An 8,505-nucleotide genomic window follows, 5' to 3' on the forward strand; every position below is an offset into this window, starting at 1 on the left:
CCTTTCAGCTGAGACGAATGAAACTCTGGCCTTTGACCACATGAAATGTCACTTTTAACAAACCAAAATCAGGTGAGTGGGAAAAGAGACATGAGAAATATTAACCCTAAACAGGGCTTTCCTTCATCTGTGCACTAACTAAAACCTCAGAAGAGGTCTAATACAAGAGGGGAAAAGGTGACAGAATTAACTTTGAGAAAAGCACAAGGGTAATCTAGTCCAGCCCCTGGAAACATAGCAAACCTCTCTATGTATGGTTTACCATCAGGAAATAGAATCTCACTGCTATTCAGCAACTTTGCCCATGTTTATACACCTCTGTTAAAAAGAAGCCGATGCAGTTCTGAGGTTGGATTAAATCCTTTATTGATTATATGTATATAACACCCTTCATCCAAGGAATACAGGGCAGCTTACAATATAGAAACCCCCCAACAAAAGAAACGTTTATAAGCCACCCAACGCCCAAGCAAGATTGAATGTGTATCTTTAACCATTGTCAAACAGGTGAGATCTTCAGACCACCAAATGGCAGGCGTTTATCCTTCCAGCCTTGGCATATAAGGGAGCCATTATTACAGCTCCCCCACCCCCTATAACTTGGCCTTCTCATGAAATCCTAGGGTAATGGCTCAGGTTTTTAAAAAAGCAATAGAAGTATAAGCACAATCACCACAGACATCCACCAAGTCAAGATTAGCATTGAACAATTACTTCCCCAATGCCAGTTGTGGCTATGCTACTCCTATCCAAAAATGGCAGCTTTACTTATAACTTGCTGCTGCCTCAGTTTCTCCCATTTATTTGAATAAACTGCTAGGTATGAGGATGCACACGCTCAGCATTTTCATTTTGACTCAACATCTGAAGAATCTACATCTATTGTAAGCAAAGCTTATATTGAATATCCAGATGTCACAGAATGTACATTCGGGTCCTTCCACTATTTTAAGTTGAATGTCTTCTGGGTAAGGCTGCAACTTCACATCTAGGATGAAGAAGAAAGGGTGTCAAGACAGGGCATTCCACATTAAACAGCTGCACATACCAGCAAATGAACAGATCAGACCTTGATATTTTCCATCATGTAGTCAGAGAGAGAGTTCAAGGTTATGTTTATCATCATATATCCATTCACACATCACCATATAGCATGTGATACACAAGATAGATACCTACCTTTCACATACAACTGTTAGTTCAAGATGTTCACCACCTACATTTGAAAGAGATATATATAAAAGGGTAAGGAATATGTCTTAAACACAGAATGGACAAAATCACTAAATGATCTGGAATAATCAAGTTGCACAAGTTTCTGAATCAACCTGTTCTGCGGATGGACTTTTCTATTATTTAATTGCAGTAATCATTAACTCCACAGAAGCAGGCTGTGTTGTTACATTTAAAGTTTTACAATAGAATCTGTACAAATGTATTACAAGTGAAGGCCAAAAAAGGGACTTGTATACTTGTGGTCTGAAGCGAGATACATCAGATAGGAGCGAAAGACAGTTGCAGTTCTTCACCACAGTTCAATCTGCTGAACTATGTTATCATCACTGTATCTGCTCATTCTTGCCATTCTTCTCCAGTCCCTTACATACTTTTACTACCTCAGGGGAACATTTAGGACCAATTTTTGAATATATATTTCTAACGCAACCAATGCATGCTTACCAGCTTAAAATGTTCTGTTCCTTTCCCAATCCAGAGCGTGTAGCACTTGCATCACACAGGCAGAGTTCTCCAGAACATTCCCCAGTTTAATCTGTAATGAAAGTTATATCTTATGTGCACCCATGCAGCAATGCACTAAAAGGGAGCACCATTTCTGTACTGTTTCAGTGCAAATTCTCTTCACTTCTTTTCAGAGAGATTCCCATTGTTTTATACAATTTCATCATCAACAGTACAAACATATCTGGCAACTTCTGTTTCAGTGTATCTGAAGAAGTGTACTTGCACACGAAAGCTCATACCAAGAACTAACTTAGTTGGTCTTTAAGGTGCTACTGGAAGGATTTTTTTATTTTTTGACTATGGCAGACCAACACGGCTACCTATCTGTAACTAGTACAAACATAATGTGTGTGTGCTGAGCAAAAATCTCAGCAGATGCAGTATTGGATTAACACTTGGGCCCTGGTCAACAGCTTGGAGTTTCCTGCCACCTCTATCACTTACACTTGATTTATACCGTTGGCACTGGGTGGCCATGGGAAGGGTTCTTAACAGTGATAAATGTCATTTTTACAGCTTACCAGTGTATTGTGAAGCTCAGGCCTCTCCTCTCCATCAGTTTCCACTGTGCCTAAAAAAAGGAAGATATTTGCCATAGTTTAAACATTAGTTTATATATCAGACCTAAGACAAAGTTCTCATCATGAGCCAATCCAAGTTTTTGAGTGTACTCTTACGCCTATTAAGAAGTGCACATTCCCACTGCTGTAGAAACTTGTTTGATTCAGAAGTTCAGTCTTAGGTAGATAAGTCAGTGGCCCTTATTCTGATTGCCCTTGCTAAGAACCTAGCAAGCTTTGCTGTTATCAGCTCTGTTTGGTCTGATAGGAGAAAGGACACTGTGGCAGTGGTTTTGCGCCCTGGGATGGTCAGTACGAGTGGGGTGATGATCTCATTCCTTAAAGACAGTCTTAGGTAAGTCATGGTACTTGACACGCCAAGAGCCACCGGCATGTCTCTGCTCAGCTACATTGTCCACCCCCCAATAAAAGCCTCAGCGCACAATTGTCAGAAATATTTTCTGTCCACTACTCTTAAAACATCATTGGCTTTTTTCCAGGCAGAGCCTGACTTAATTTGTGGTGTGAATTTCAAAAGGAAGGAAAAACGCAAAATATGAAAGCTGCTTTGTATGAACTCAGCCCATTGAGCCATCTAACCTAGTACTACCTACTTCAATTATCAGCAGCTTTCCAGTCTCCTATAAGCTGGACACCAGGAACTGAACCTGGGACCTTCTGCATGGAGTTAGGAGCTCTCCTCTGCACTACAGCCCCTCCCCAAAGCAGAACACAAGCCTATGGTGTCAGATTTCAAAGCTAGTCATTTACTAACCTCTTTCAGCAGGTAACTCAAAACTGGAGAATCCTCAACCATTTGGACTTTAAAGAGAAAGAAACATTTGTTAATTAAGTTGCAACAGAGGATCTTATTACAGGGAACCAGCTCGGCTCTGGAAAACGTTAAACTCATTTTGGCAACTTTTGCTTTAAGATTTGACTGGTAACACCTTCCCACAGGGAACTGCCCAAAGTTAAGCAGAACTGTGTTGGCCAGAACCAAATGTTGGCATGGGTGGATCACAAACACAAAGGAACATGGAACTTTATATTCGCGTGTTCTATTAATGTGAAACTAGAAAGTAATTTGTATTTCTGTAAGTTTCCTAACTAATGACCACAGATCAATGTAACCTCAGTATATAGAACGGTATGCTGTTAATTTCATGAGCAGTCATTTGGCGGAATCTATTATCATCACTGGCTACATGTGTGGTCTAGTACTGAGCAAGCTATGAAAAATGCCTAAAGTTACATAAACAATTAAAAATCGCCCAAATTAAAACCCTTATTACCATCATATCTGGAAGATCTAACAGGGAATTGTTGACAAGCAACCCATACTAATCCCCACATTATTGCTTGATCCTTCCAAAACATTTGCCAATGTTACTGCAATGCTGAACAAATTTTATCAGGTAGATGTCTTATAGTAACTTACCACTATCAGGAATGTAACTCTAAGGAGATCTTCAAAGTCGCCTCATGACCTAGAAAGAGAGTTTTCTTTAAGACAGCCCAGAGAAAGCTAGCTGCTAAACAGGGAAATGCAAGCAGATGCCCAAGTCAGGTAGAGCTAATTACAAATCTCCATTATTTAATTCAGCTTCATTGGCTTCTCATCACACAGGCTGCTTGCATTATATACTACACACTATAAAAATTCACCTTCACTGATATAACTAGAAGACCTTGTTCAGTGTTATACCTAAGGTGCACTGGCACCTCCTAGGCAGGCTGCATGAGCAGTACAGTGGTGCCCCGCAAGACGAACGCCTCGCAAGACGGAAAACCCGCTAGACGAAAGGGTTTTCCGTTTTGGAGGCGCTTCACAAGACGAATTTCCCTATGGGCTTGCTTCGCGTCTTCCCCCGTCCTCGGACCTCCTCCGAAGCCGGGCGGTGGGGCGGGAACACCTTCTGAAGGCGGGCAGGGGGCAAAAGTCTTTGCTCCCCCCCTGCCTGCCTGTCCCGGAGGGCTTTTGAAGGCAGGCGGGGGGGGGGAGCAAAGACTTTCGCCCCCTGCCCGCCTTCAGAAGAGGTCCAGGACCTCTTCTGAAGGCTGGCGGGGGGCAAAAGTCTTTGTCCCCCCTGCCTGCCTTCCCAGGGGCTTTTAAATCACCCCGGACAGCGGAGAAGTCCTCCGCTGTCCTGGGGCGATTTTAAAATGCCGCCCGCCAGCATTTTAAGATTGCCTGGACAGCAGAGAAGTCCTCCGCTGTCCCGGGGTTTTTTAAAATGCTGGGGGTGGGAAGAAAAGCCCTTGTCCCCCCCCAGCCTTCAGACGAGGTCCGGGGACAGACTGTCCCCGGACCTGGTCTGAAGGCGGTTTCCCTAGGAACGCATTAATTGATTTTCAATGCATTCCTATGGGAAACCGTGCATCGCAAGACGAAAAACTCGCAAGACGAAGAGACTTGCGGAACGAATTAATTTCGTCTTGCGAGGCACCACTGTATTTATAATTGTGCTAGGAATAAATGGGACCCATATTTCAAAAGCATAGTCCAATAGCATTGGACTATTCTTGAAGAACTTCACAGCCTCTCTAAGCAAGTTTTATCACACTGCTCAACAAATATTGCAGTGAGGTTGGACTGACTGACAAATCACTTCCCAGCAACTAACCCACCTTTTTTGCTTCAAAACTCAAGTCTCATACAGCTGCATTACGGAGGCCTAGAAAAGTGACAATAAGCGATTTTAGTCTTGAACCCAGCTTCACTCCTTTTTAAAAATACAACGAACCACTGTATCAGTGTTGATTCAATTATCCTCATTTGGATCAGCGACCTGATTCAGCATCATATACAGCAGATTTAATGTCTACATATAACCTAATAACTACAGAATTGGCAACTACATAGAATGGCTGCTTTGAAACCTCTGGAGAACAAAGGCAGGACAGGACACAAACCTCATCCCAACACTATTTAGAAAAGCAAAGAATGTACTGGAAAATTCTCATATGCCTGGGGATAAATACAATTTGGATCAATACAACCGCAGTGGACCAAACAATAAGGGCTACTGAAATCTCCAGTCTCTTATTATTGCTGCAATCCATGCAGACCTGAGATTTAAGATGTGATTTAATACATGATGTAACGTGTGTTATGAGTATTTTAAGAAGTTCAAAGACTGATATAATCTGACCCATTACAGCATAATGCAAGCAAGTGTGCTTGGTAATAATATAACGGAGTGGGGAGAAACAGAAAACTTTTGGGCAGCCTAAGCATGCTGTGGGTCACTGCCATTGTTCATGAGAGATGCCCTGCCAATGCTCAAAATTCCCTTTCTGCCATAACTACACATTCAAATTTTTCCATGAAACATACCTGTTTGGCCATGCTAAGGAGCTGGACTGAAATTTATAGTATAGCAGCAACTAGGCCATATTGCAGCATACAGTGCAAATGCAGACCCTGCAAGAAAATTTTAATTCTGTTACAACTTATGACCTTAATAGTCTAAATCCTCTTTTGCCAAACACTTTCACGCTGTTAATGGCATTAACTGTTTGACTGGTTGCCTCAGTAGACATCTATAGTTTTTACCTAGATAATATGCCTTGAGCTAAAAACATTCCGTGTTTTTCCCCCAAGTAGTAAATAGGCATATTATAAAATGGCCATCTCCTTGGCAAGCAAAGAATGTTGATGTTCGGCATGAAGTACAGAAACTATACCAATGATAGCACCATCAAAATAACTTGGATGCATCAGATAGGAGCGAAAGACATCTGCAATCATCACAGATTATCTGCTGAACTATGCTTTCATCACACACATCCTTCAATCGCAATAAACCTAAGCTGCATTTAATGCTGCTAGCTTGCTCAATATAAGTATATGCCGTTTAAAACTACTAGCCATACCTTGGGTTACAGACGCTTCAGGTTGCGTTTTTTTGAGTTACGGACGTGCCGAAATCCGGAAGTACTGCAATGGGTTACTTCCAGGTTTCGGAGGTCGCGTATGCGCAGAAGCGCCGAATCGCAAACTGCGTGTGCGCAGACACAGCGCTGCAGGTTGCAAACGTGCCTCCCGCACGGATCATGTTCACAACCCGAGCATCCACTGTATATAAAACTCCCAGGAAAAGCTGGTAGAGGCTTTTATACAGATTGCATGATCTTCTGTAGGACACTTACCCAAATATCTTCCTTCTGTAAGTACCAAACCATTTCTAAAACCCTGCAAGGAAAACAGCAAAAGTTACAAAACCTTTAAAAACAATTTAGATGCCCCTTAAAAAATGTTCAGTGCCTCAGTTTCAATTATAGGTGGTTGAGCATTCTCATCATTCTAATCAAGAGTAGCAAATAAGTGTCATCATTGTGGCACAAAGTTAGTTCTCATTTAAGCAAGCTATATATTGCATTCTGAAAAAGCCTAAACAGTTTTCTTTTAATCCAAAACAGAAAATGTTACCTCCACAAATAGTATTCTCTTCACCTTCTGAGCCTATAAGGAAGCACACAAAAAAATATGTTAGAGCTCTCGTAAGTTAAAATGCTTCTAAAAACAAGTGGGTCCCCTAACAACCTGGTATTTGACTGGGAATGCAAATCAGCATCAACCCTGCAATTGACCTGAAATAGTATTTCAGCCCAACATGCAACACAGAGCTACAGCAGCAGTGTAACTGTAACCACTCTCAGCTTCAAACCAACCCACAAAAGGTTATTTTTAGTATATGTGGCAAACACTGTAGGGCTCTTGTAAACCATGCAAAGCCTAAACACTGGCCTGCAATATTCATTGAGGTACATTAGAGCTGCCATAAATTAATCTGCAATACAGGAGTATCTGACTTTGAACTAGCAGGGCTATTTTAAAATGCCTCGTTGAACATTGAATATACCCAGGTCCTAATCCTGCTCAGAGATGTTGGTATTCATCATGCTCTCAGATGTCCCTACCAACATCATTTATCATCATGTGCAGGTACAGTGAAGGAGAGCTCACCTTCATCAGGAAATGACTTTTTAAAAAAGATGCCATGTGCTACCTTTGTTGCAGCTCACTTTTGTGAGAAGACTCGCTGCAACGGTTTCACTACCACACTCCAAATAAGGACTCCCCAGTGAGATTTCGCTTACATCCACTGTCCAAGTTATTAGTCTAGAAAACATACTCAGGGCAGGAGGAGAATTACTAGCCTGCAAGGGGTGGTGGCTCCATTCACTGAATTTTAATGCTAGGTATAGAGGAAGGATAGGACATTTGCCATTTCTGCGAAGCAGTGCGGCGCAGTGGCTGGAGGGGCAGACTAGGCCCCTTGCCAGAAACTCGCCCGGTGATCTTGGGCCAGTCACTCCCTCCGTCCAGCCCGCCTCACAAGGTGGTTGGGGGCATTCAATTGGCGGGGGGGGGCGCACTAGGCACGCGGCCTTGAGGTCCGGGGGGGGGGGGGCTAAGGAAGGATATAAATGCAAGAAATAAACAATTCCTCAGCTATTCCCGAGTTGCAATACCCGTTCACCATCAAAATCAAGGCATTTCTGAGCTCTACTCGGCCCCCGTGGGAAACTGATCTGAGTGAGTGCTAAATAAGCCCAGGGCGAAGTTAAGGCAATGGCCAGAACTACGTTAAAAGCCGCGATCTGCCCCACCGAAGTCGACCCCCCCCCCGGCGATTCGGGCTCCCGACGTGCAGACTCCATTCCCTCCAAAGGTTCTGCCTTTCCTAATAAGGGCCGCGCTCGTCACTGCTTAGGCCTTTTGAAATTCGTATTGAGACAGCCGCTCCTGCCTTTTCCTCCGAGGGCCATTCTGGAAGGAGGCCCAGGCGCCACTGGCTCGCCAGGCCCGAGCAGCCCAGGGGGCCTCCGCGGGCCATCCGCCTCCATCCAGCGCCGCCCCGAGCCATCCGCGGGGGGCGACACTTCCTAGGCAAGCTGCGCGCTCCAGAAAGCCCTACTGGGGTGGAAGAAAAGCGAACAAACCCGAACACTCACCATGGTCCCCACAAGACCGCAGAACGCGAACAATGGCGACCTAGAAAAGAGAGAGCAACGTGGGGCCTCTCTCTTTATATACGCCCGCAGGCCCCGCCCTCCCTAGGATCACGTGAGGGCACGAGGCTTTATTTGCATGGCCCCGCCTCCCCAAGTCCCCCCACCAATCGCGCGCGCTGGGGGTCACGAGACGCCATGGCGGGCTCGCGCCTCTGGGCGGGGCTGCCGGACGAGGAGC

General features: G+C 44.1%; 1 protein-coding gene and 1 long non-coding RNA gene across 2 annotated transcripts in view; one reads left to right on the forward strand and one right to left on the reverse strand.

Moving 5' to 3' along the window:
- DARS2 (aspartyl-tRNA synthetase 2, mitochondrial) overlaps window positions 1-8,505 on the forward strand; it is a 1,012,941-nt gene that overhangs the window by 31,089 nt on the left and 973,347 nt on the right. The gene's annotated exons all lie outside the window — the stretch shown is intronic.
- Window positions 342-8,326, reverse strand: LOC310708644. The gene is made up of 11 exons (XR_014527099.1): window positions 8,268-8,326; window positions 6,739-6,771; window positions 6,459-6,501; window positions 5,644-5,730; window positions 4,935-4,981; window positions 3,745-3,793; window positions 3,079-3,125; window positions 2,265-2,314; window positions 1,681-1,771; window positions 1,180-1,216; window positions 342-988 (listed from the first exon to the last, which is right to left on the reverse strand). It is a non-coding gene; the product is annotated as an uncharacterized lncRNA (long non-coding RNA).

Source organism: Podarcis liolepis, assembly GCF_965112155.1.
Source record: "Podarcis liolepis genome assembly, chromosome: 6".
Classification (NCBI taxonomy): Eukaryota; Metazoa; Chordata; class Lepidosauria; order Squamata; family Lacertidae; genus Podarcis; species Podarcis liolepis.